The 25,360-nt window shown below is 44.7% G+C and overlaps 1 protein-coding gene across 4 annotated transcripts in view; it reads left to right on the top strand.

The window, feature by feature from the left end:
- The window catches only part of AIFM3 (AIF family member 3), a 90,599-nt gene that overhangs the window by 24,947 nt on the left and 40,292 nt on the right, over nt 1-25,360 (top strand). The window lies entirely within an intron of this gene.

Below are 25,360 nucleotides of genomic sequence, written 5' to 3'. Positions count from 1 at the left end.
AAAACCCCAGTTTGGACCAATTCATGGTGGAGGGAGCCTCTAAAAACCCCAGTTTGGACCAATTCATGGTGGAGGGAGCCTCTAAAAACCCCAGTTTGGACCAATCCATGGTGGAGGGAGCCTCTAAAAAACCCAGTTTGGACCAATTCATGGTGGAGGGAGCCTCTAACCAGCCCAGTTTGGACCAATTCATGGTGGAGGGAGCCTCTAAAAACCCCAGTTTGGACCAATTCATGGTGGAGGGAGCCTCTAACCAGCCCAGTTTGGACCAATTCATGGTGGAGGGAGCCTCTAAAAACCCCAATTTGGACCAATTCATGGTGGAGGGAGCCTCTAACCAGCCCAGTTTGGACCAATTCATGGTGGAGGGAGCCTCTAAAAACCCCAATTTGGACCAATTCATGGTGGAGGGAGCCTCTAAACAGCCCAGTTTGGGCAAATTCATGGTGGAGGGAGCCTCTAAAAACCCCAGTTTGGACCAATTCATGGTGGAGGGAGCCTCTAAAAAACCCAGTTTGGACCAATTCATGGTGGAGGGAGCCTCTAACCAGCCCAGTTTGGACCAATTCATGGTGGAGGGAGCCTCTAAAAACCCCAGTTTGGACCAATTCATGGTGGAGGGAGCCTCTAAACAGCCCAGTTTGGACCAATTCATGGTGGAGGGAGCCTCTAAAAACCCCAATTTGGACCAATTCATGGTGGAGGGAGCCTCTAACCTGCCCAGTTTGGACCAATTCATGGTGGAGGGAGCCTCTAACCAGCCCAGTTTGGGCAAATTCATGGTGGAGGGAGCCTCTAAAAACCCCAATTTGGACCAATTCATGGTGGAGGGAGCCTCTAAACAGCCCAGTTTGGGCAAATTCATGGTGGAGGGAGCCTCTAAAAACCCCAGTTTGGACCAATTCATGGTGGAGGGAGCCTCTAAAAACCCCAGTTTGGACCAATTCATGGTGGAGGGAGCCTCTAAAAAACCCAGTTTGGACCAATTCATGGTGGAGGGAGCCTCTAAACAGCCCAGTTTGGGCAAATTCATGGTGGAGGGAGCCTCTAAAAACCCCAGTTTGGACCAATTCATGGTGGAGGGAGCCTCTAACCAGCCCAGTTTGGACCAATTCATGGTGGAGGGAGCCTCTAAACAGCCCAGTTTGGGCAAATTCATGGTGGAGGGAGCCTCTAACCAGCCCAGTTTGGACCAATTCATGGTGGAGGGAGCCTCTAAAAACCCCAGTTTGGACCAATTCATGGTGGAGGGAGCCTCTAAAAACCCCAGTTTGGACCAATTCATGGTGGAGGGAGCCTCTAAAAACCCCAGTTTGGACCAATTCATGCTGGAGGGAGCCTCTAAACAGCCCAGTTTGGGCAAATTCATGGTGGAGGGAGCCTCTAAAAACCCCAGTTTGGACCAATTCATGGTGGAGGGAGCCTCTAAAAACCCCAATTTGGACCAATTCATGGTGGAAGGAGCCTCTAAACAGCCCAGTTTGGGCAAATTCATGGTGGAGGGAGCCTCTAAAAACCCCAGTTTGGACCAATTCATGGTGGAGGGAGCCTCTAAAAACCCCAGTTTGGACCAATTCATGGTGGAGGGAGCCTCTAACCAGCCCAGTTTGGACCAATTCATGGTGGAGGGAGCCTCTAAACAGCCCAGTTTGGGCAAATTCATGGTGGAGGGAGCCTCTAACCAGCCCAGTTTGGACCAATTCATGGTGGAGGGAGCCTCTAAAAACCCCAGTTTGGACCAATTCATGGTGGAGGGAGCCTCTAAAAAACCCAGTTTGGACCAATTCATGGTGGAGGGAGCCTCTAAAAACCCCAGTTTGGACCAATTCATGGTGGAGGGAGCCTCTAAAAACCCCAGTTTGGACCAATTCATGCTGGAGGGAGCCTCTAAACAGCCCAGTTTGGGCAAATTCATGGTGGAGGGAGCCTCTAAAAACCCCAGTTTGGACCAATTCATGGTGGAGGGAGCCTCTAAAAACCCCAATTTGGACCAATTCATGGTGGAGGGAGCCTCTAAAAACCCCAGTTTGGACCAATTCATGGTGGAGGGAGCCTCTAAAAACCCCAGTTTGGACCAATTCATGGTGGAGGGAGCCTCTAAAAACCCCAGTTTGGACCAATTCATGCTGGAGGGAGCCTCTAAAAACCCCAGTTTGGACCAATTCATGCTGGAGGGAGCCTCTAAACAGCCCAGTTTGGGCAAATTCATGGTGGAGGGAGCCTCTAAAAACCCCAATTTGGACCAATTCATGGTGGAGGGAGCCTCTAAACAGCCCAGTTTGGGCAAATTCATGGTGGAGGGAGCCTCTAAAAACCCCAGTTTGGACCAATTCATGGTGGAGGGAGCCTCTAAAAACCCCAGTTTGGACCAATTCATGGTGGAGGGAGCCTCTAAAAAACCCAGTTTGGACCAATTCATGGTGGAGGGAGCCTCTAAACAGCCCAGTTTGGGCAAATTCATGGTGGAGGGAGCCTCTAAAAACCCCAATTTGGACCAATTCATGGTGGAGGGAGCCTCTAACCAGCCCAGTTTGGACCAATTCATGGTGGAGGGAGCCTCTAACCAGCCCAGTTTGGGCAAATTCATGGTGGAGGGAGCCTCTAAAAACCCCAATTTGGACCAATTCATGGTGGAGGGATCCTCTAAACAGCCCAGTTTGGGCAAATTCATGGTGGAGGGAGCCTCTAAAAACCCCAGTTTGGACCAATTCATGGTGGAGGGAGCCTCTAAAAACCCCAGTTTGGACCAATTCATGGTGGAGGGAGCCTCTAAAAAACCCAGTTTGGACCAATTCATGGTGGAGGGAGCCTCTAAACAGCCCAGTTTGGGCAAATTCATGGTGGAGGGAGCCTCTAAAAACCCCAGTTTGGACCAATTCATGGTGGAGGGAGCCTCTAAAAACCCCAGTTTGGACCAATTCATGGTGGAGGGAGCCTCTAAAAACCCCAGTTTGGACCAATTCATGGTGGAGGGAGCCTCTAAAAAACCCAGTTTGGACCAATTCATGGTGGAGGGAGCCTCTATGCAGCCCAGTTTGGACCAATTCATGGTGGAGGGAGCCTCTAAACAGCCCAGTTTGGGCAAATTCATGGTGGAGGGAGCCTCTAACCAGCCCAGTTTGGACCAATTCATGGTGGAGGGAGCCTCTAAAAACCCCAGTTTGGACCAATTCATGGTGGAGGGAGCCTCTAAAAACCCCAGTTTGGACCAATTCATGGTGGAGGGAGCCTCTAAAAACCCCAGTTTGGACCAATTCATGCTGGAGGGAGCCTCTAAACAGCCCAGTTTGGGCAAATTCATGGTGGAGGGAGCCTCTAAAAACCCCAGTTTGGACCAATTCATGGTGGAGGGAGCCTCTAAAAACCCCAATTTGGACCAATTCATGGTGGAGGGAGCCTCTAAACAGCCCAGTTTGGGCAAATTCATGGTGGAGGGAGCCTCTAAAAACCCCAGTTTGGACCAATTCATGGTGGAGGGAGCCTCTAAAAACCCCAGTTTGGACCAATTCATGGTGGAGGGAGCCTCTAAAAAACCCAGTTTGGACCAATTCATGGTGGAGGGAGCCTCTAAACAGCCCAGTTTGGGCAAATTCATGGTGGAGGGAGCCTCTAAAAACCCCAATTTGGACCAATTCATGGTGGAGGGAGCCTCTAACCAGCCCAGTTTGGACCAATTCATGGTGGAGGGAGCCTCTAACCAGCCCAGTTTGGGCAAATTCATGGTGGAGGGAGCCTCTAAAAACCCCAATTTGGACCAATTCATGGTGGAGGGATCCTCTAAACAGCCCAGTTTGGGCAAATTCATGGTGGAGGGAGCCTCTAAAAACCCCAGTTTGGACCAATTCATGGTGGAGGGAGCCTCTAAAAACCCCAGTTTGGACCAATTCATGGTGGAGGGAGCCTCTAAAAAACCCAGTTTGGACCAATTCATGGTGGAGGGAGCCTCTAAACAGCCCAGTTTGGGCAAATTCATGGTGGAGGGAGCCTCTAAAAACCCCAGTTTGGACCAATTCATGGTGGAGGGAGCCTCTAAAAACCCCAGTTTGGACCAATTCATGGTGGAGGGAGCCTCTAAAAACCCCAGTTTGGACCAATTCATGGTGGAGGGAGCCTCTAAAAAACCCAGTTTGGACCAATTCATGGTGGAGGGAGCCTCTATGCAGCCCAGTTTGGACCAATTCATGGTGGAGGGAGCCTCTAAACAGCCCAGTTTGGGCAAATTCATGGTGGAGGGAGCCTCTAACCAGCCCAGTTTGGACCAATTCATGGTGGAGGGAGCCTCTAAAAACCCCAGTTTGGACCAATTCATGGTGGAGGGAGCCTCTAAAAACCCCAGTTTGGACCAATTCATGGTGGAGGGAGCCTCTAAAAACCCCAGTTTGGACCAATTCATGCTGGAGGGAGCCTCTAAACAGCCCAGTTTGGGCAAATTCATGGTGGAGGGAGCCTCTAAAAACCCCAGTTTGGACCAATTCATGGTGGAGGGAGCCTCTAAAAACCCCAATTTGGACCAATTCATGGTGGAGGGAGCCTCTAAACAGCCCAGTTTGGGCAAATTCATGGTGGAGGGAGCCTCTAAAAACCCCAGTTTGGACCAATTCATGGTGGAGGGAGCCTCTAAAAACCCCAGTTTGGACCAATTCATGGTGGAGGGAGCCTCTAAAAAACCCAGTTTGGACCAATTCATGGTGGAGGGAGCCTCTAAACAGCCCAGTTTGGGCAAATTCATGGTGGAGGGAGCCTCTAAAAATCCCAATTTGGACCAATTCATGGTGGAGGGAGCCTCTAACCAGCCCAGTTTGGACCAATTCATGGTGGAGGGAGCCTCTAACCAGCCCAGTTTGGGCAAATTCATGGTAGAGGGAGCCTCTAAAAACCCCAATTTGGACCAATTCATGGTGGAGGGAGCCTCTAAACAGCCCAGTTTGGGCAAATTCATGGTGGAGGGAGCCTCTAAAAACCCCAGTTTGGACCAATTCATGGTGGAGGGAGCCTCTAAAAACCCCAGTTTGGACCAATTCATGGTGGAGGGAGCCTCTAAAAAACCCAGTTTGGACCAATTCATGGTGGAGGGAGGCTCTAAACAGCCCAGTTTGGGCAAATTCATGGTGGAGGGAGCCTCTAAAAACCCCAGTTTGGACCAATTCATGGTGGAGGGAGCCTCTAAAAACCCCAGTTTGGACCAATTCATGGTGGAGGGATCCTCTAAAAACCCCAGTTTGGACCAATTCATGGTGGAGGGAGCCTCTAAAAAACCCAGTTTGGACCAATTCATGGTGGAGGGAGCCTCTAACCAGCCCAGTTTGGACCAATTCATGGTGGAGGGAGCCTCTAAACAGCCCAGTTTGGGCAAATTCATGGTGGAGGGAGCCTCTAACCAGCCCAGTTTGGACCAATTCATGGTGGAGGGAGCCTCTAAAAACCCCAGTTTGGACCAATTCATGGTGGAGGGAGCCTCTAAAAACCCCAGTTTGGACCAATTCATGGTGGAGGGAGCCTCTAAAAACCCCAGTTTGGACCAATTCATGCTGGAGGGAGCCTCTAAACAGCCCAGTTTGGGCAAATTCATGGTGGAGGGAGCCTCTAAAAACCCCAGTTTGGACCATTTCATGGTGGAGGGAGCCTCTAAAAACCCCAATTTGGACCAATTCATGGTGGAGGGAGCCTCTAAACAGCCCAGTTTGGGCAAATTCATGGTGGAGGGAGCCTCTAAAAACCCCAGTTTGGACCAATTCATGGTGGAGGGAGCCTCTAAAAACCCCAGTTTGGACCAATTCATGGTGGAGGGAGCCTCTAAAAAACCCAGTTTGGACCAATTCATGGTGGAGGGAGCCTCTAAAAACCCCAGTTTGGACCAATTCATGGTGGAGGGAGCCTCTAAAAACCCCAGTTTGGACTAATTCATGGTGGAGGGAGCCTCTAAAAAACCCAGTTTGGACCAATTCATGGTGGAGGGAGCCTCTAACCAGCCCAGTTTGGACCAATTCATGGTGGAGGGAGCCTCTAAAAACCCCAGTTTGGACCAATTCATGGTGGAGGGAGCCTCTAAACAGCCCAGTTTGGACCAATTCATGGTGGAGGGAGCCTCTAAAAACCCCAATTTGGACCAATTCATGGTGGAGGGAGCCTCTAACCAGCCCAGTTTGGACCAATTCATGGTGGAGGGAGCCTCTAACCAGCCCAGTTTGGGCAAATTCATGGTGGAGGGAGCCTCTAAAAACCCCAATTTGGACCAATTCATGGTGGAGGGAGCCTCTAAACAGCCCAGTTTTGGCAAATTCATGGTGGAGGGAGCCTCTAAAAACCCCAGTTTGGACCAATTCATGGTGGAGGGAGCCTCTAACCAGCCCAGTTTGGGCAAATTCATGGTGGAGGGAGCCTCTAACCAGCAGAGTTGTGGGAAAGCAGGGTGGAGGGAGCCTCTAACCAGCAGAGTTGGTGGAAATCAGGGTGGAGGGAGCCTCTAACCAGCAGAGTTGGGGGAAATCATGTTGGAGGGAGCCTAGTATTAGCAGAATTGTGCAACGCTTATGGTGGATGAGTATGAGGATGCGGAGGAATTGGAGAGGTTGAGTACAGACATGGAGTTTCATGTTGGGGTGCTTTACACAGGTGGGCACAAAAATGAAGGCTCTATCCAGTGGTGGTTCATTTTTATCAAAGTGAGCCGGTCGGCACTCTCAGCTGACAGACGGGTGCGCTTGTCAGTGATGATGCCACCGGCTGCACTGAACACCCTCTCAGATAGGACGCTGGCGGCAGGACAGGACAGCACCTCCAAGGCATATAGGGCAAGTTCAAGCCACAGGTCCAACTTCGACACCCAATACGTGTAGGGCGCAGAGGGGTCGGAGAGGACAGGGCTGTGGTCGGAAAGGTATTCCCGCAACATGCACCTATACTTCTCACGCCTGGTGACACTAGGACCCTCTGTGGCGGCACTTTGGCGAGGGGGTGCCATCAAGGTGTCCCAGACCTTAGACAGTGTGCCCCTCGTTTGTGTGGACCGGTGAGAACTTGGTCGCCTACTGGAGGAACTGTCCTCCCTGCCGCCAACGTCACATGCTGGAAACATCTCCATTATATTCTGCACCAATTGCCTGTGGCAAGCATTGATGCGATTGGCCCTCCCCTCTACCGGAATAAAAGACGAGATGTTTTTATACCGGGGGTCAAGGATAGCAAAGATCCAGTACTGGTTGTCCTCCATGATTTTGACAATACGCTTGTCGGTTGTAAAGCACCCCAACATGAACTCAGCCATGTCTGCCACAGTGTTAGTTGGCATGACTCCTCTGGCCCCACCGGAAAGTTCAATCTCCATTTCCTCCTCATCCTCCATGTCTACCCATCCGCGCTGCAACAATGGGACGATTCGAAGTTGCCCGGAAGCCTCCTGTATCACCATCACATCATCGGACAACTCTTCTTCCTCCTCCTCCTCCTCCTCCTCCTCCTCCATTAAACGCGATGAAGCGGACAGATGTGTGGACCTACTCTCCAGCTGTGATGGATCGGATGCTATCCCTGACTCCTCTGTGTGATCTGAGTTATCCCTGATGTCAATCAGGGATTCTCTCAGAACACACAAGAGCGGGATTGTAAGGCTCACCATCGCATCCTCAGAGCTCACCCTCCTTGTGGACTCCTCAAACACCCGTAGGATGTCACAAAGGTCTCTCATCCATGGCCACTCATGGATGAGAAACTGAGGCAGCTGACTTTGTGGCACCCTAGGGTTTTGTAGCTGGTATTCCATCAAAGGTCTCTGCTGCTCAACCACTCTATTCAACATCTGAAACGTTGAGTTCCAGCGTGTGGGGACGTCGCACAAAAGCCGGTGTTGTGGCACATGCAGGCGTTGCTGGAGAGATTTTAAGCTAGCAGCGGCTACTGTCGACTTGCGAAAGTGGGCGCACATGCGCCGCACTTTCACCAGTAGCTCTGGAACATTGGGGTAGCTCTTTAGGAAACGTTGCACCACTAGGTTGAAGACGTGGGCCAGGCATGGAACATGTTGGAGTCCGGCAAGCTCCAGAGCTGCTACCAGGTTCCGGCCGTTATCACAAACGACCATGCCTGGGCCCAGGTGCAGCGGCTCAAACCATATTGCCGTCTCATCGAGGAGGGCATCCCTCACCTCGGAGGCAGTGTGCTGTCTGTCCCCCAAGCTGATCAGCTTCAGCACAGCCTGCTGACGTCTACCAACGCCAGTGCTGCAACGTTTCCAACTCGTAGCTGGGGTCAATCTAACAGCGGAGGAGGCGGTGGCGGAGGAGGAGGCGGTGGCGGAGGAGGAGGCGGTAGAGGAGGAGGAGGAGGGGGGTGTTCTTCTCGTGTCCCTGCCAGGAATGTTAGGCGGGGAGACGAGGTACACCGGGCCAGTTTGGGAAGCAGTCCCAGCCTCAACTACATTCACCCAGTGTGCCGTCAGTGAAATGTAGCGTCCCTGTCCGCATGCACTTGTCCACGCGTCGGTGGTCAAGTGGACCTTTGTGCAAAGCGCGGAACTAAGGGCCCGCCTGATGTTGAGTGACACGTGCTGGTGCAAGGCGGGGACGGCACACCGGGAGAAGTAGTGACGGCTAGGGACGGCATAGCGAGGTGCCGCAGTTGCCATCAGGTCCAGGAAGGCGGGAGTTTCAACAAGCCGGAACGCCAACATCTCCTGGGCCAGCAGTTTAGCGATGTTGGCATTCAAGGCTTGCGCGTGTGGGTGGTTAGCAGTGTATTTCTGCCGCCGCTCCAATGTCTGAGAGATGGTGGGTTGTTGTAAAGAAGCGCCTGATGGTGCCTTTGATGGTGCAGGAGAAGGAGATAAGACAGGAACAGGGGAGGATGAGGGAGAAGTCAACAAAGTGGCGGAGGCAGATGAAGTGGTGTCCTGGCTCGTCCTCTGGAGTGCATCGCCAGCACAGTCAGCAGTGGCAGTGGCAGAGGCAGTGGCAGAGGCAGTGGCAGTGGCGTGAACGGCAGGCGGCCTTTGTCCTGCCGTTGCTGCCTGCCACTGATTCCAGTGCTTGGATTCCAAATGACGGCGCATTGAAGTGGTGGACAGGTTGCTCTTCTCAGAGCCCCTAATCAATTTCGAGAGGCAAATTGTGCAGACAACACTATATCTGTCCTCGGCGCATTCCTTGAAAAAACTCCACACCTTCGAGAAACGTGCCCTCGAGGTGGGAGTTTTTCGGGGCTGGGTACGAACTGGAACATCTTGGGAGATTCCGGGTGTGGCCTGGCTTCGCCTAAGCTGCTGACCTCTGCCTGTGCCTCTAGCTACCCTTTTTGGTGCTGCACTTGCCTCAACATCCACACTACTTTCCCCGCTTGACATCCCCCCTGTCCAGGTCGGGTCAGTGTCCTCATCATCCACCACTTCCTCTTCCAACTCCTGTCTCATCTCCTCCTCCCGCACAATGCGCCGGTCAACTGGATGCCCTGACGGCAACTGCGTCACATCATCGTCGATGAGGGTGGGTTGCTGGTCATCCACCACCAAATCGAACGGAGATGGAGGAGACTCTAGTGTTTGAGCATCTGGACACAGATGCTCCTCTGTTAGGTTCATGGAATCGTGACGTGGAGAGGCAGGTTGAGGGACAATGAAAGGAGCGGAGAACAGCTCTGGGGAGCAGGGACAGTTGGGGTTATTGTTCTGTGAAGCTTGGGAATTTTGGGAGGAAGGAGGACAAGACTGTTGGGTAATAGGAGGAGAGGAGGCAGAGTCTGACTGGCTGCTGGACAATGTGCTGTAAGCGTTCTCTGACAGCCATTGCAAGACCTGTTCCTGGTTCTCGGGCCTACTAAGGTTTGTACCCTGCAGTTTAGTTAATGTGGCAAGCAACCCTGGCACTGTGGAGTGGCGCAATGCTTGCTGCCCCACAGGAGTAGGCACGGGACGCCCTGTGGCTTCACTGCTACCTTGCTCCCCAGAACCATTCCCCCGACCTCGCCCACGGCCTCGTCCACGTCCCTTTCCGGGAGCCTTGCGCATTTTGAATTCCCAGTTAGAAATTGGCACTATATACCAGTAGCAAAAATTGTGGGTGCACGTAACCCCAATATATTCTTTGAATTCCCAGTCAGACAATGGCACTATATACCAGTAGCAAGAAATGAGGGTATTTATAACCCCAATATATTCTTTGAATTACCAGTCAGAAACTGGCACTATATGGCAGTAGCAAGAAATGAGGGTATTTATAACCCCAATATATTCTTTGAATTCCCAGTCAGACAATGGCACTGTATACCAGTAGTAAAAATTGTGGGTGCACGTAACCCCAATATATTCTTTGAATTACCAGTCAGAAACTGGCACTATATGGCAGTAGCAAGAAATGAGGGTATTTGTAACCCCAATATATTCTTTGAATTCCCAGTCAGAAACTGGCACTGTATACCAGTAGTAAAAATTGTGGGTGCACGTAACCCCAATATATTCTTTGAATTCCCAGTCAGACAATGGCACTATATACCAGTAGCAAGAAATGAGGGTATTTATAACCCCAATATATTCTTTGAATTCCCAGTCAGACAATGGCACTGTATACCAGTAGTAAAAATTGTGGGTGCACGTAACCCCAATATATTCTTTGAATTCCCAGTCAGAAACTGGCACTATATGGCAGTAGCAAGAAATGAGGGTATTTATAACCCCAATATATTCTTTGAATTCCCAGTCAGACAATGGCACTGTATACCAGTAGTAAAAATTGTGGGTGCACGTAACCCCAATATATTCTTTGAATTACCAGTCAGAAACTGGCACTATATGGCAGTAGCAAGAAATGAGGGTATTTGTAACCCCAATATATTCTTTGAATTCCCAGTCAGAAACTGGCACTGTATACCAGTAGTAAAAATTGTGGGTGCACGTAACCCCAATATATTCTTTGAATTACCAGTCAGAAACTGGCACTATATGGCAGTAGCAAGAAATGAGGGTATTTGTAACCCCAATATATTCTTTGAATTCCCAGTCAGAAACTGGCACTGTATACCAGTAGTAAAAATTGTGGGTGCACGTAACCCCAATATATTCTTTGAATTCCCAGTCAGACAATGGCACTATATACCAGTAGCAAGAAATGAGGGTATTTATAACCCCAATATATTCTTTGAATTCCCAGTCAGACAATGGCACTGTATACCAGTAGTAAAAATTGTGGGTGCACGTAACCCCAATATATTCTTTGAATTACCAGTCAGAAACTGGCACTATATGGCAGTAGCAAGAAATGAGGGTATTTGTAACCCCAATATATTCTTTGAATTCCCAGTCAGAAACTGGCACTGTATACCAGTAGTAAAAATTGTGGGTGCATGTAACCCCAATATATTCTTTGAATTACCAGTCAGAAACTGGCACTATATGGCAGTAGCAAGAAATGAGGGTATTTGTAACCCCAATATATTCTTTGAATTCCCAGTCAGAAACTGGCACTGTATACCAGTAGTAAAAATTGTGGGTGCACGTAACCCCAATATATTCTTTGAATTCCCAGTCAGACAATGGCACTATATACCAGTAGCAAGAAATGAGGGTATTTATAACCCCAATATATTCTTTGAATTCCCAGTCAGACAATGGCACTGTATACCAGTAGTAAAAATTGTGGGTGCACGTAACCCCAATATATTCTTTGAATTCCCAGTCAGAAACTGGCACTATATGGCAGTAGCAAGAAATGAGGGTATTTATAACCCCAATATATTCTTTGAATTCCCAGTCAGACAATGGCACTGTATACCAGTAGTAAAAATTGTGGGTGTACGTAACCCCAATATATTCTTTGAATTCCCAGTCAGAAACTGGCACTATATGGCAGTAGCAAGAAATGAGGGTATTTGTAACCCCAATATATTCTTTGAATTCCCAGTCAGAAACTGGCACTGTATACCAGTAGTAAAAATTGTGGGTGCACGTAACCCCAATATATTCTTTGAATTCCCAGTCAGACAATGGCACTATATACCAGTAGCAAGAAATGAGGGTATTTATAACCCCAATATATTCTTTGAATTCCCAGTCAGACAATGGCACTGTATACCAGTAGTAAAAATTGTGGGTGTACGTAACCCCAATATATTCTTTGAATTCCCAGTCAGAAACTGGCACTATATGGCAGTAGCAAGAAATGAGGATATTTATAACCCCAATATATTCTTTGAATTCCCAGTCAGACAATGGCACTGTATACCAGTAGTAAAAATTGTGGGTGCACGTAACCCCAATATATTCTTTGAATTACCAGTCAGAAACTGGCACTATATGGCAGTAGCAAGAAATGAGGGTATTTGTAACCCCAATATATTCTTTGAATTCCCAGTCAGAAACTGGCACTGTATACCAGTAGTAAAAATTGTGGGTGCACGTAACCCCAATATATTCTTTGAATTACCAGTCAGAAACTGGCACTATATGGCAGTAGCAAGAAATGAGGGTATTTGTAACCCCAATATATTCTTTGAATTCCCAGTCAGAAACTGGCACTGTATACCAGTAGTAAAAATTGTGGGTGCACGTAACCCCAATATATTCTTTGAATTCCCAGTCAGACAATGGCACTATATACCAGTAGCAAGAAATGAGGGTATTTATAACCCCAATATATTCTTTGAATTCCCAGTCAGACAATGGCACTGTATACCAGTAGTAAAAATTGTGGGTGCACGTAACCCCAATATATTCTTTGAATTCCCAGTCAGAAACTGGCACTATATGGCAGTAGCAAGAAATGAGGGTATTTATAACCCCAATATATTCTTTGAATTCCCAGTCAGACAGTGGCACTGTATACCAGTAGTAAAAATTGTGGGTGCACGTAACCCCAATATATTCTTTGAATTACCAGTCAGAAACTGGCACTATATGGCAGTAGCAAGAAATGAGGGTATTTGTAACCCCAATATATTCTTTGAATTCCCAGTCAGAAACTGGCACTGTATACCAGTAGTAAAAATTGTGGGTGCACGTAACCCCAATATATTCTTTGAATTCCCAGTCAGACAATGGCACTATATACCAGTAGCAAGAAATGAGGGTATTTATAACCCCAATATATTCTTTGAATTCCCAGTCAGACAATGGCACTGTATACCAGTAGTAAAAATTGTGGGTGCACGTAACCCCAATATATTCTTTGAATTCCCAGTCAGAAACTGGCACTATATGGCAGTAGCAAGAAATGAGGGTATTTATAACCCCAATATATTCTTTGAATTCCCAGTCAGACAATGGCACTGTATACCAGTAGTAAAAATTGTGGGTGCACGTAACCCCAATATATTCTTTGAATTACCAGTCAGAAACTGGCACTATATGGCAGTAGCAAGAAATGAGGGTATTTGTAACCCCAATATATTCTTTGAATTCCCAGTCAGAAACTGGCACTGTATACCAGTAGTAAAAATTGTGGGTGCACGTAACCCCAATATATTCTTTGAATTACCAGTCAGAAACTGGCACTATATGGCAGTAGCAAGAAATGAGGGTATTTGTAACCCCAATATATTCTTTGAATTCCCAGTCAGAAACTGGCACTGTATACCAGTAGTAAAAATTGTGGGTGCACGTAACCCCAATATATTCTTTGAATTCCCAGTCAGACAATGGCACTATATACCAGTAGCAAGAAATGAGGGTATTTATAACCCCAATATATTCTTTGAATTCCCAGTCAGACAATGGCACTGTATACCAGTAGTAAAAAATTGTGGGTGCACGTAACCCCAATATATTCTTTGAATTACCAGTCAGAAACTGGCACTATATGGCAGTAGCAAGAAATGAGGGTATTTGTAACCCCAATATATTCTTTGAATTCCCAGTCAGAAACTGGCACTGTATACCAGTAGTAAAAATTGTGGGTGCATGTAACCCCAATATATTCTTTGAATTACCAGTCAGAAACTGGCACTATATGGCAGTAGCAAGAAATGAGGGTATTTGTAACCCCAATATATTCTTTGAATTCCCAGTCAGAAACTGGCACTGTATACCAGTAGTAAAAATTGTGGGTGCACGTAACCCCAATATATTCTTTGAATTCCCAGTCAGACAATGGCACTATATACCAGTAGCAAGAAATGAGGGTATTTATAACCCCAATATATTCTTTGAATTCCCAGTCAGACAATGGCACTGTATACCAGTAGTAAAAATTGTGGGTGCACGTAACCCCAATATATTCTTTGAATTCCCAGTCAGAAACTGGCACTATATGGCAGTAGCAAGAAATGAGGGTATTTATAACCCCAATATATTCTTTGAATTCCCAGTCAGACAATGGCACTGTATACCAGTAGTAAAAATTGTGGGTGCACGTAACCCCAATATATTCTTTGAATTACCAGTCAGAAACTGGCACTATATGGCAGTAGCAAGAAATGAGGGTATTTGTAACCCCAATATATTCTTTGAATTCCCAGTCAGAAACTGGCACTGTATACCAGTAGTAAAAATTGTGGGTGCACGTAACCCCAATATATTCTTTGAATTCCCAGTCAGACAATGGCACTATATACCAGTAGCAAGAAATGAGGGTATTTATAACCCCAATATATTCTTTGAATTCCCAGTCAGACAATGGCACTGTATACCAGTAGTAAAAATTGTGGGTGCACGTAACCCCAATATATTCTTTGAATTCCCAGTCAGAAACTGGCACTATATGGCAGTAGCAAGAAATGAGGGTATTTATAACCCCAATATATTCTTTGAATTCCCAGTCAGACAGTGGCAATGTATACCAGTAGTAAAAATTGTGGGTGCACGTAACCCCAATATATTCTTTGAATTACCAGTCAGAAACTGGCACTATATGGCAGTAGCAAGAAATGAGGGTATTTGTAACCCCAATATATTCTTTGAATTCCCAGTCAGAAACTGGCACTGTATACCAGTAGTAAAAATTGTGGGTGCACGTAACCCCAATATATTCTTTGAATTCCCAGTCAGACAATGGCACTATATACCAGTAGCAAGAAATGAGGGTATTTATAACCCCAATATATTCTTTGAATTACCAGTCAGAAACTGGCACTATATGGCAGTAGCAAGAAATGAGGGTATTTATAACCCCAATATATTCTTTGAATTCCCAGTCAGAAACTGGCACTGTATACCAGTAGTAAAAATTGTGGGTGCACGTAACCCCAATATATTCTTTGAATTCCCAGTCAGACAATGGCACTATATACCAGTAGCAAGAAATGAGGGTATTTATAACCCCAATATATTCTTTGAATTACCAGTCAGAAACTGGCACTATATGGCAGTAGCAAGAAATGAGGGTATTTATAACCCCAATATATTCTTTGAATTCCCAGTCAGACAATGGCACTGTATACCAGTAGTAAAAATTGTGGGTGCACGTAACCCCAATATATTCTTTGAATTACCAGTCAGAAACTGGCACTATATGGCAGTAGCAAGAAATGAGGGTATTTGTAACCCCAATATATTCTTTGAATTCCCAGTCAGAAACTGGCACTGTATACCAGTAGTAAAAATTGTGGGTGCACGTAACCCCAATATATTCTTTGAATTCCCAGTCAGACAATGGCACTATATACCAGTAGCAAGAAATGAGGGTATTTATAACCCCAATATATTCTTTGAATTCCCAGTCAGACAATGGCACTGTATACCAGTAGTAAAAATTGTGGGTGCACGTAACCCCAATATATTCTTTGAATTCCCAGTCAGAAACTGGCACTATATGGCAGTAGCAAGAAATGAGGGTATTTATAACCCCAATATATTCTTTGAATTCCCAGTCAGACAGTGGCACTGTATACCAGTAGTAAAAATTGTGGGTGCACGTAACCCCAATATATTCTTTGAATTACCAGTCAGAAACTGGCACTATATGGCAGTAGCAAGAAATGAGGGTATTTGTAACCCCAATATATTCTTTGAATTCCCAGTCAGAAACTGGCACTGTATACCAGTAGTAAAAATTGTGGGTGCACGTAACCCCAATATATTCTTTGAATTCCCAGTCAGACAATGGCACTATATACCAGTAGCAAGAAATGAGGGTATTTATAACCCCAATATATTCTTTGAATTCCCAGTCAGACAATGGCACTGTATACCAGTAGTAAAAATTGTGGGTGCACGTAACCCCAATATATTCTTTGAATTCCCAGTCAGAAACTGGCACTATATGGCAGTAGCAAGAAATGAGGGTATTTATAACCCCAATATATTCTTTGAATTCCCAGTCAGACAATGGCACTGTATACCAGTAGTAAAAATTGTGGGTGCACGTAACCCCAATATATTCTTTGAATTCCCAGTCAGAAACTGGCACTATATGGCAGTAGCAAGAAATGAGGGTATTTGTAACCCCAATATATTCTTTGAATTCCCAGTCAGAAACTGGCACTGTATACCAGTAGTAAAAATTGTGGGTGCACGTAACCCCAATATATTCTTTGAATTCCCAGTCAGACAATGGCACTATATACCAGTAGCAAGAAATGAGGGTATTTATAACCCCAATATATTCTTTGAATTCCCAGTCAGACAATGGCACTGTATACCAGTAGTAAAAATTGTGGGTGCACGTAACCCCAATATATTCTTTGAATTACCAGTCAGAAACTGGCACTATATGGCAGTAGCAAGAAATGAGGGTATTTGTAACCCCAATATATTCTTTGAATTCCCAGTCAGAAACTGGCACTGTATACCAGTAGTAAAAATTGTGGGTGCATGTAACCCCAATATATTCTTTGAATTACCAGTCAGAAACTGGCACTATATGGCAGTAGCAAGAAATGAGGGTATTTGTAACCCCAATATATTCTTTGAATTCCCAGTCAGAAACTGGCACTGTATACCAGTAGTAAAAATTGTGGGTGCACGTAACCCCAATATATTCTTTGAATTCCCAGTCAGACAATGGCACTATATACCAGTAGCAAGAAATGAGGGTATTTATAACCCCAATATATTCTTTGAATTCCCAGTCAGACAATGGCACTGTATACCAGTAGTAAAAATTGTGGGTGCACGTAACCCCAATATATTCTTTGAATTCCCAGTCAGAAACTGGCACTATATGGCAGTAGCAAGAAATGAGGGTATTTATAACCCCAATATATTCTTTGAATTCCCAGTCAGACAATGGCACTGTATACCAGTAGTAAAAATTGTGGGTGCACGTAACCCCAATATATTCTTTGAATTACCAGTCAGAAACTGGCACTATATGGCAGTAGCAAGAAATGAGGGTATTTGTAACCCCAATATATTCTTTGAATTCCCAGTCAGAAACTGGCACTGTATACCAGTAGTAAAAATTGTGGGTGCACGTAACCCCAATATATTCTTTGAATTACCAGTCAGAAACTGGCACTATATGGCAGTAGCAAGAAATGAGGGTATTTGTAACCCCAATATATTCTTTGAATTCCCAGTCAGAAACTGGCACTGTATACCAGTAGTAAAAATTGTGGGTGCACGTAACCCCAATATATTCTTTGAATTCCCAGTCAGACAATGGCACTATATACCAGTAGCAAGAAATGAGGGTATTTATAACCCCAATATATTCTTTGAATTCCCAGTCAGACAATGGCACTGTATACCAGTAGTAAAAATTGTGGGTGCACGTAACCCCAATATATTCTTTGAATTCCCAGTCAGAAACTGGCACTATATGGCAGTAGCAAGAAATGAGGGTATTTATAACCCCAATATATTCTTTGAATTCCCAGTCAGACAGTGGCACTGTATACCAGTAGTAAAAATTGTGGGTGCACGTAACCCCAATATATTCTTTGAATTACCAGTCAGAAACTGGCACTATATGGCAGTAGCAAGAAATGAGGGTATTTGTAACCCCAATATATTCTTTGAATTCCCAGTCAGAAACTGGCACTGTATACCAGTAGTAAAAATTGTGGGTGCACGTAACCCCAATATATTCTTTGAATTCCCAGTCAGACAATGGCACTATATACCAGTAGCAAGAAATGAGGGTATTTATAACCCCAATATATTCTTTGAATTACCAGTCAGAAACTGGCACTATATGGCAGTAGCAAGAAATGAGGGTATTTATAACCCCAATATATTCTTTGAATTCCCAGTCAGAAACTGGCACTGTATACCAGTAGTAAAAATTGTGGGTGCACGTAACCCCAATATATTCTTTGAATTCCCAGTCAGACAATGGCACTATATGGCAGTAGCAAAAATAGTGGGTGTATATAGCCCCAATTCTATTGCTAGGGGACTTGCAGGGTATTTCTGGGGTGAAGGTGGGGGGGCACACCGTTGGAACGGGTATCGGGGGTATATATCGGGTATACGGGAATACACTGACAGTGTATTCTATTCAGGATCCTGGGAAAGCTGGGTTGCGGCGATTGAGCCCGTCAGTGCCACGTTACACTGACAAGCTTCTCCCTGGAATTTAGCTCTTACAAGAGCTGTTGTGGTTGTCTTCTCCTTCCTATCCTAGCCTGTCCCTGCCTACCCAGAATCTAAGCCCTAGCTAGCTGGACGGAAACCTCCGTCCTCGGTGAATTGCAAGCTCAGAATGACGCGAACCTGGGCGGCGCTGTTCTTTTAAATTAGAGGTCACATGTTTTCGGCAGCCAATGGGTTTTGCCTACTTTTCTCAACGTCACCGGTGTCGTAGTTCCTGTCCCACCTACCCTGCGCTGTTATTGGAGCAAAAAAGGCGCCAGGGAAGGTGGGAGGGGAATCGAGTAATGGCGCACTTTACCACGCGGTGTTCGATTCGATTCGAACATGCCGAACAGCCTAATATCCGATCGAACATGAGTTCGATAGAACACTGTTCGCTCATCTCTATTAATATTTATGAAAAAATTCGGGTAGTATGACTTTCTATTTGAAAGGCTTGCAATTTCAAAGTTTGAAAACTGCATTTTTTTCAAAATTTTCACCAAATTTCCTATTTTTTCATAATTAAAGACAAAACATATTGACGAAAATTTACTACTGAAATGAAGTACAATGTGTTACGAAAAAACAATCTCAGAATCACTTGTGTAAGTTAAAGCGTCTTAAAGTTATCGCCATTTAAAGTGACACATGTCAGATTTGAAAAAAGAGGCCTGGTCCTTAAGTCACTTTTGGGCTGTGTCTCTAAGGGGTTAATCTTAATCATTTTTAGTTCTAAATATTTTGGTGTTTGCAACAGCCATTTCAGTTTGATATATCTAATAACTGATGGACACAGTAATATTTCAGGATTGAAATGAGGTTTATTGTACTAACAGAAAATTTGCAATATGCATTAAAACCAAAATTTGACCAATGCAAAAGTATGGGCACCTTAACAGAAAAGTGACATTAATATTTAGTAGATCCTCCTTTTGCAAAGATAACAGCCTCTAGTAGCTTCCTGTATCTTTTAATCAGTTCCTGGATGAAGGTATTTTGGACCATTCCTCTTTACAAAACAATTCAAGTTCAGTTAAGTTTGATGGTCGCCGAGCATGGACAGCCCGCTTCAAATCATCCCACAGATGCTCAATGATATTCAGGTCTGGGGACTGGGATGGCCATTCCAGAACATTGTAATTGTTCCTCTGCATGAATGCCTGAGTCGATTTGGAGCGTTGTTTTGGATTATTGTCTTGCTGACATATCCATCTCCGGCGTAACTTCAACTTCGTCACTGATTCTTGAACATTATTCTCAAGAATCTGCTGATACTGAGTTGATACTGTTATGTCAGACTTTTTGTTTTCTGTAGATTTTTTTGCAGCAGCCACTTCACTTTTCCGCATATAGATGATCACAGCTATCATGTATATGTAGATAAGACAATTCACAGCTTATCTTTACAGATCACAGGGCATGCCTAGAAAACTCCCATAAATAGGGTGCGTTCACACAATGTAATGTGTCGCAAAATCATGGCCGCAAAATAACGCGACGTATACGATCCTAACTCCCATTGAAATTAATGGGATCGTATACGGTGAACAAACTCTCACACGCCGTATACGTTCCACATCACGCGGCATGTTACATCGTGTGAACGCACCCTTAGGTGGCCGGAAGGCTAAGTGCCCCCTGTACTAATGTTTAATTTTTTTCTGGCTAGTTTCCATTAAACACAACCCACTCCTACTTTTGATGTAATAAATAAAAATATTTTGCAAACATATAGTCAAAATGTATATACTGTGCTTTGTTTTATACTGCGATCACAGCATTGCAGATTGATATCAGTCGTGGTACCTGAAGAGTTTCCCATCTAATTTCTCTACCACCGGCAGTGGAATACTGCTGTGCCTCCACGACTTCCCATCATATAAAGACGACTTGTATAGAATATAGTGCTCTGTATGATCATGATTTACTGCCTGTAACTGGCTACATAGTAAAGTTCCAGCGCATAAAGTACCATAAAATGGCACACCATTAGTTATGTCAGTCCTTGGGGGGAGAGTATATTTATGGATTCTCTGGGCTCCGAGTTTTCACATTTACATAGTATAATTTAATACAGATATATCTACTGGATACTAGAGTAGATTATCCCATAATAATTCATATTTTTATTCAGGGCATTTGTTTCCCCAACATGGGGTCTCAGCCTCAAACAATGCTTGATTTTTTGGCAGCATTTGTATCATTAATACATTTTGTAATATCTTTTCAACAAATTATAGCTTCTTTCTGTGAATTTCTGCACTTGTGTATTCAAATGGTCAATTCAAACAGTTATATCTGTGGAATTATAAAACCTAGAACAGTGCTTTCGGTCTCACTTGATCAGTCAGATCACAGTTGTGCTGTGTAATATCCAGAGATTACATCCAGTTGAAAACAAAGTTGGGATTGGTAACAATTGCTGTCTGATTGGCTCCCCGGAGGATCGGCTACATCGCCGCTGGGCCCCTTTCTAATAGAAGCCTACCCAGGGTAGGTGAGTAAAAGTAGCAAACATTTATACTCACCTTTCCTGTGTGTCCAACATCATCTTCTGATCATTTCTGGCCTGTGGCTGATGTCACACAACCCTCAGGTCACCTCTAAGGCCCTCTCTCCCTGAGGCCCACTGCAGACCTGAAGACGAAGCCAGCAGAGATGGCCGAATGATGCAAGGATATCCAGGAGAGGTGAGGCAAGGTGAGGAATGGTGGCTATACTGATAGGGAATGTAATTTGTGAGCCCTATATGGAACAGTGACTGACAATGTATGTAAAAGCGCTTTGGAATATGATGGCGCTATATATTAAGCGAAATAAATAAATCATATTTGTTGAAACAAATTTTGAGAGGTTCATTTGGGAAGCATATTATATTGTGTGAGGCCACTGTGGAGTATTATTCTGGGTGTGGTCATTATACTGTGTGCAGGGGTTAAACTAGCCCCTCTGCTGGTCTGTGTTATTGATCTGAGAAAAATTTGAATAAGTCTCACCTTGGGTCGAGTTCACAGATTCTTCAGTAGACTCATGTCAGATTAGCAGATTACCTTTGTGTGTCCAGCGTGCCATGAACAAGTACTTTTTTCCCAGCCAAGTGCAGGGCTCTATTTTGCGAATTTAACCTTAGACAGGACATCAGTCTCTCCTGTCTGTAGGACTTCCTGTGATATCAGAATTACATCATCATCATCTTCAAAGGTGTATATCATTTCTGCCCTATCTAAGAGAATGTTGAGATATAGTAAATGAATCCCTGCAATAATAAACTGCAGAGCTAACAAACTCCCCTGACTTAGGGTGCATTCACACGGAGTAAACACGCCGCGCAATGTGGCACGTTTATGGCACGTGTACGCCGCGTTTTTTTACGGTGCGCGATTACACCGCGTTAACGCGGCGTGATCACGCACCGTAAAAAAAACGCGGCGTACACGCGCCGTAAACGTGCCACATTGCGCGGAGCGTTTACTCCGTGTGAATGCACCCTTATACTGACAATCTCATCAGCCTGTTTCTCCAGCCTCCTGCTTGTCATTGACATCTCTTACAAGCAGGAGGAAAGGGGAGCATTGTGAATCTCCATCTCCTAGATATACACTGAATATTCTGCACGTGCGTACAAATAGCAGAGATGGGCAGTATGAGTCAGGGACATAAAGGACAAAAGCTGAAAATCACTGATCTCTATTACTTGCTGCCCTTAGATAGGACTCAACTGAGTAAGTGCAATGTGATGAGACTCTTCTGCTCTGTTTCTGAAAAGCCAGAGGCATAAGGGGAATTGTAGGCTTCATCAAGGAAATTATATCAGAATGAAAGAATGACCCAAGACAGTGTATATATGGTACATCAACTTGAACAGGTACACATAAGACACACAGAGGAGCCTCTACATTATTCTTTAACCACTTCCTGCTATGTACATGTATGGCAAATATTGGGTCTTTAAAAGAGTGCCAACTCTGGAGTTGAGCCGAAATGTTAAACTGCAAACATCCATCAGGTATTTAATCTTTTAGATGCCATCACCAGATGTGAATACAGAATTTGAGAGTTCATTTGGGGAGAGGGGGCTCCCTCTGGTGACCAAAAGCAACAAGATTGCACGAGACATTTAAAGGGGCTCTATCAGCAAAATTATGCTAATAGAGCCCCACATATGCGTGAATAGCCTTTAAAAAGGCTACTCAGGCACCGTAAATGTTATATTAAATCCCGGTCCTGTTTTTAAATAAAAGCATTAAAACATAATTATATGCAAAACTTACTGAACGTGCACCATGGGCGGGGATGCACGATGTGACATCAGCTTCGGGCACGCCTGCCTCTTCTCTCTTCTTGTAGTAATGCCCTCTAGTTCCGTGTCCTCTTCCGGCTTCTTCTCTTCAAATCCCCCACCTGCGTGGTAGCACTTCCCTCCGGAGCGCTACTGTGCAGGCTCACTCGCGAACTGCCATTAAGTAAAATGGCGAGTGAGCCTGTGCAGTAGCACTTGTTGCTGAGGCCACTATTTGGTCTCAGTGGTTATATGGGGTGCAGGATTTCCAGCAAGGAATCAGTGATATATGGGACTGACCAGTCACAGGTTAGTATACTTTTTATGTTACAACACTTTTACACAACTTTTTTTTTTTTTTTTTAATATAAAGAAAACTGAAATAAAAAAATAAACATAAATGGCTTTTCCTCATCCAAAAATCTCCAAACTAACAAAAAAAATGTAAATGCCGGAGTCACAGATTTTTGTTGCTTTAACTCTCCTCCCTCAAACATTGAATAGACTGTGACAGAAAAGACATACATTCCCCAAAATAATATTGCAAAAACTATAGCTTGTCCTGCAAAAAATGAGTTCTTACACTGACAGAAAATAGTTCCACATACAAAGGATTCCTGATTAGAATTCCAGCGCTGGTAAAAGTAATTGATCCTCTTGGTCTCTGAGGACACGACAAACCAGCGAAAGCTGCAGCTTGAACAATAATAACACTCCAGATTGGCCTTCTAAGTATGTGTTCCTTAGTGAACGCAAAAGAGGATTAGTATCGGAAAATAATACGTTGAAAAATGGCCATTTGCACACAGGGTGACTTATAAGAAATGCAGAATAAAGCTGGGATTATATTGTCACAGTTCCAAGCTTTCCGGCCTATAGCCAAGTATTTTGGCACTCGGTAACCACTGGCTACAGTAGATGAACCCTCTGGGAGGTAACATTCTACTTAGTTGAACAATGCTTTGTTGACTTCCCAGCTTCTTGCTATTGTATTAGGGGAGACAGATAATGTGCGTCTTTCCCCATCATTTCTAGCATTCACATTTCCTTCATTTGTTAAGGTTTGGTTTTGTCGACTTTTGTTAGATAGCAGAATAGTTTCATTGTAACTGCTACTTCAGGAGTGTGTCTAACTAGCTGAGGTGTGTTCAAAGTGTCTAGAGTATCTCCTTAGGTAAGTGCTGTAAACATGAATGTTGTCATCAGACAAACCAGACTTAAGGCCCTTTGACCAGTGTGATAGAAGATAAAATAGAGATAAGGAACGTAAGGTAATAGAACACCAGGTTACCTCTCCCACAGATATATTCACCACCTTTTACTTTTTTTCTTTAGAAATATGTGAATAATTTATATATTGATACCTTTTTAATGGCTAACTAATGATGATGACAGATTACAACGTTTCAGAACTCTAGGCTCCTTTCTCAAGTAAATTTAAAAACCATTTCTGAAGGATGCATATCTATGTACAAAAGGACACAAAGGGATAGAATTCTGTGGATCCGCACAGTATTAAGGTTATATTGCCGTTTTGGCACTTTGTGATAAATTACGCTGGGTTCACACCAGCATCTGGACTCCGTTATCAGGTTTCCGTCTTCTGCATGCAGAAGACGGAAACCTGTCATGCCGAGTCCGGCCGTGAGCGCCGGTGAGCGTTTTGAGCTCTCCACGGCAAAACCTTTTTTTTTTTTAATCGGACACAGAGTACTGCATGTCTGACTCTGTGTCCTGTTTAAAAAAAACAAAAAAACCAGTTTCGTTGCGGAGAGCATAAAACGCTCACCGGCGCTCACGGCCGGACAGCTTTCTCACTCATTCAAATAAATGGGTGAGAGACTCCTGCAGGTTTCCGTCTCCTGCCTCTGTTTTGTGCAGGAAACGGAAACCTGCAGAACGGAGACCCCGGGCGCAGATGTGAACGAGCCCTTGGTAGATTTTGGGTTTGAGTTTGGGCACTCGGTCTCTAAAAGGTTCACCATCACTGCTATAGGGTTTCATCAGCAAATTTGTGAAGACCTAAACAGGTTATGAAGAAATTTCCATTAGTCTGACTAGTTAACCTTTGTATTATTCTCTTTATCTGTGACCAGGTTTATGGTATATTTACACATGAAAATGATGTGGGGCAGACCTGCACTATTATTGTATATACAGCCTTATAGCAAACTTTTTAAGAACTGTGTGACACTTCAGAACTTTGCTAGGTTGTCCTTCTCCTATGAAAAAATTGCCCCAGAAAACTGTAAAAGAAAGACATTACTCACCTATTAAATGCTCCTCTGGGGCAACAATGGCCCTTCGCTCAGACTGAAATCAATAATCTTTGCATTATGTAAACTTCCCACTTCTAACATTTTGCATGCTGCCCTACTTCTCTAGAATGTTCTACCCCTGACACTTAGCTTAATTCCCAATATCAACAATTTCAAGCATGCTAAAGAACTACTTTAAGGTCTACTGATCAGATTCCCTCCCTCCCCTCTTCTTTATTTAACTTCCATCTACACTGTTTCTTTATCCAACACTTATCCCTACACTCCGTGCCCTTCATATCTATGCTTACACGGATAGTGGCCAGTGACTGGCTCATGCAGCTTTACAAACCAAATGACTAGACCATTGGACAAAATAAACACTTTTAC

This window comes from Leptodactylus fuscus, chromosome 1 (assembly GCF_031893055.1).
Source record: "Leptodactylus fuscus isolate aLepFus1 chromosome 1, aLepFus1.hap2, whole genome shotgun sequence".
Lineage (NCBI taxonomy): Eukaryota > Metazoa > Chordata > Amphibia > Anura > Leptodactylidae > Leptodactylus > Leptodactylus fuscus.
Note: the sequence above shows the minus strand (reverse complement) of the source record. Positions and strands in the feature narration are given on the sequence as shown.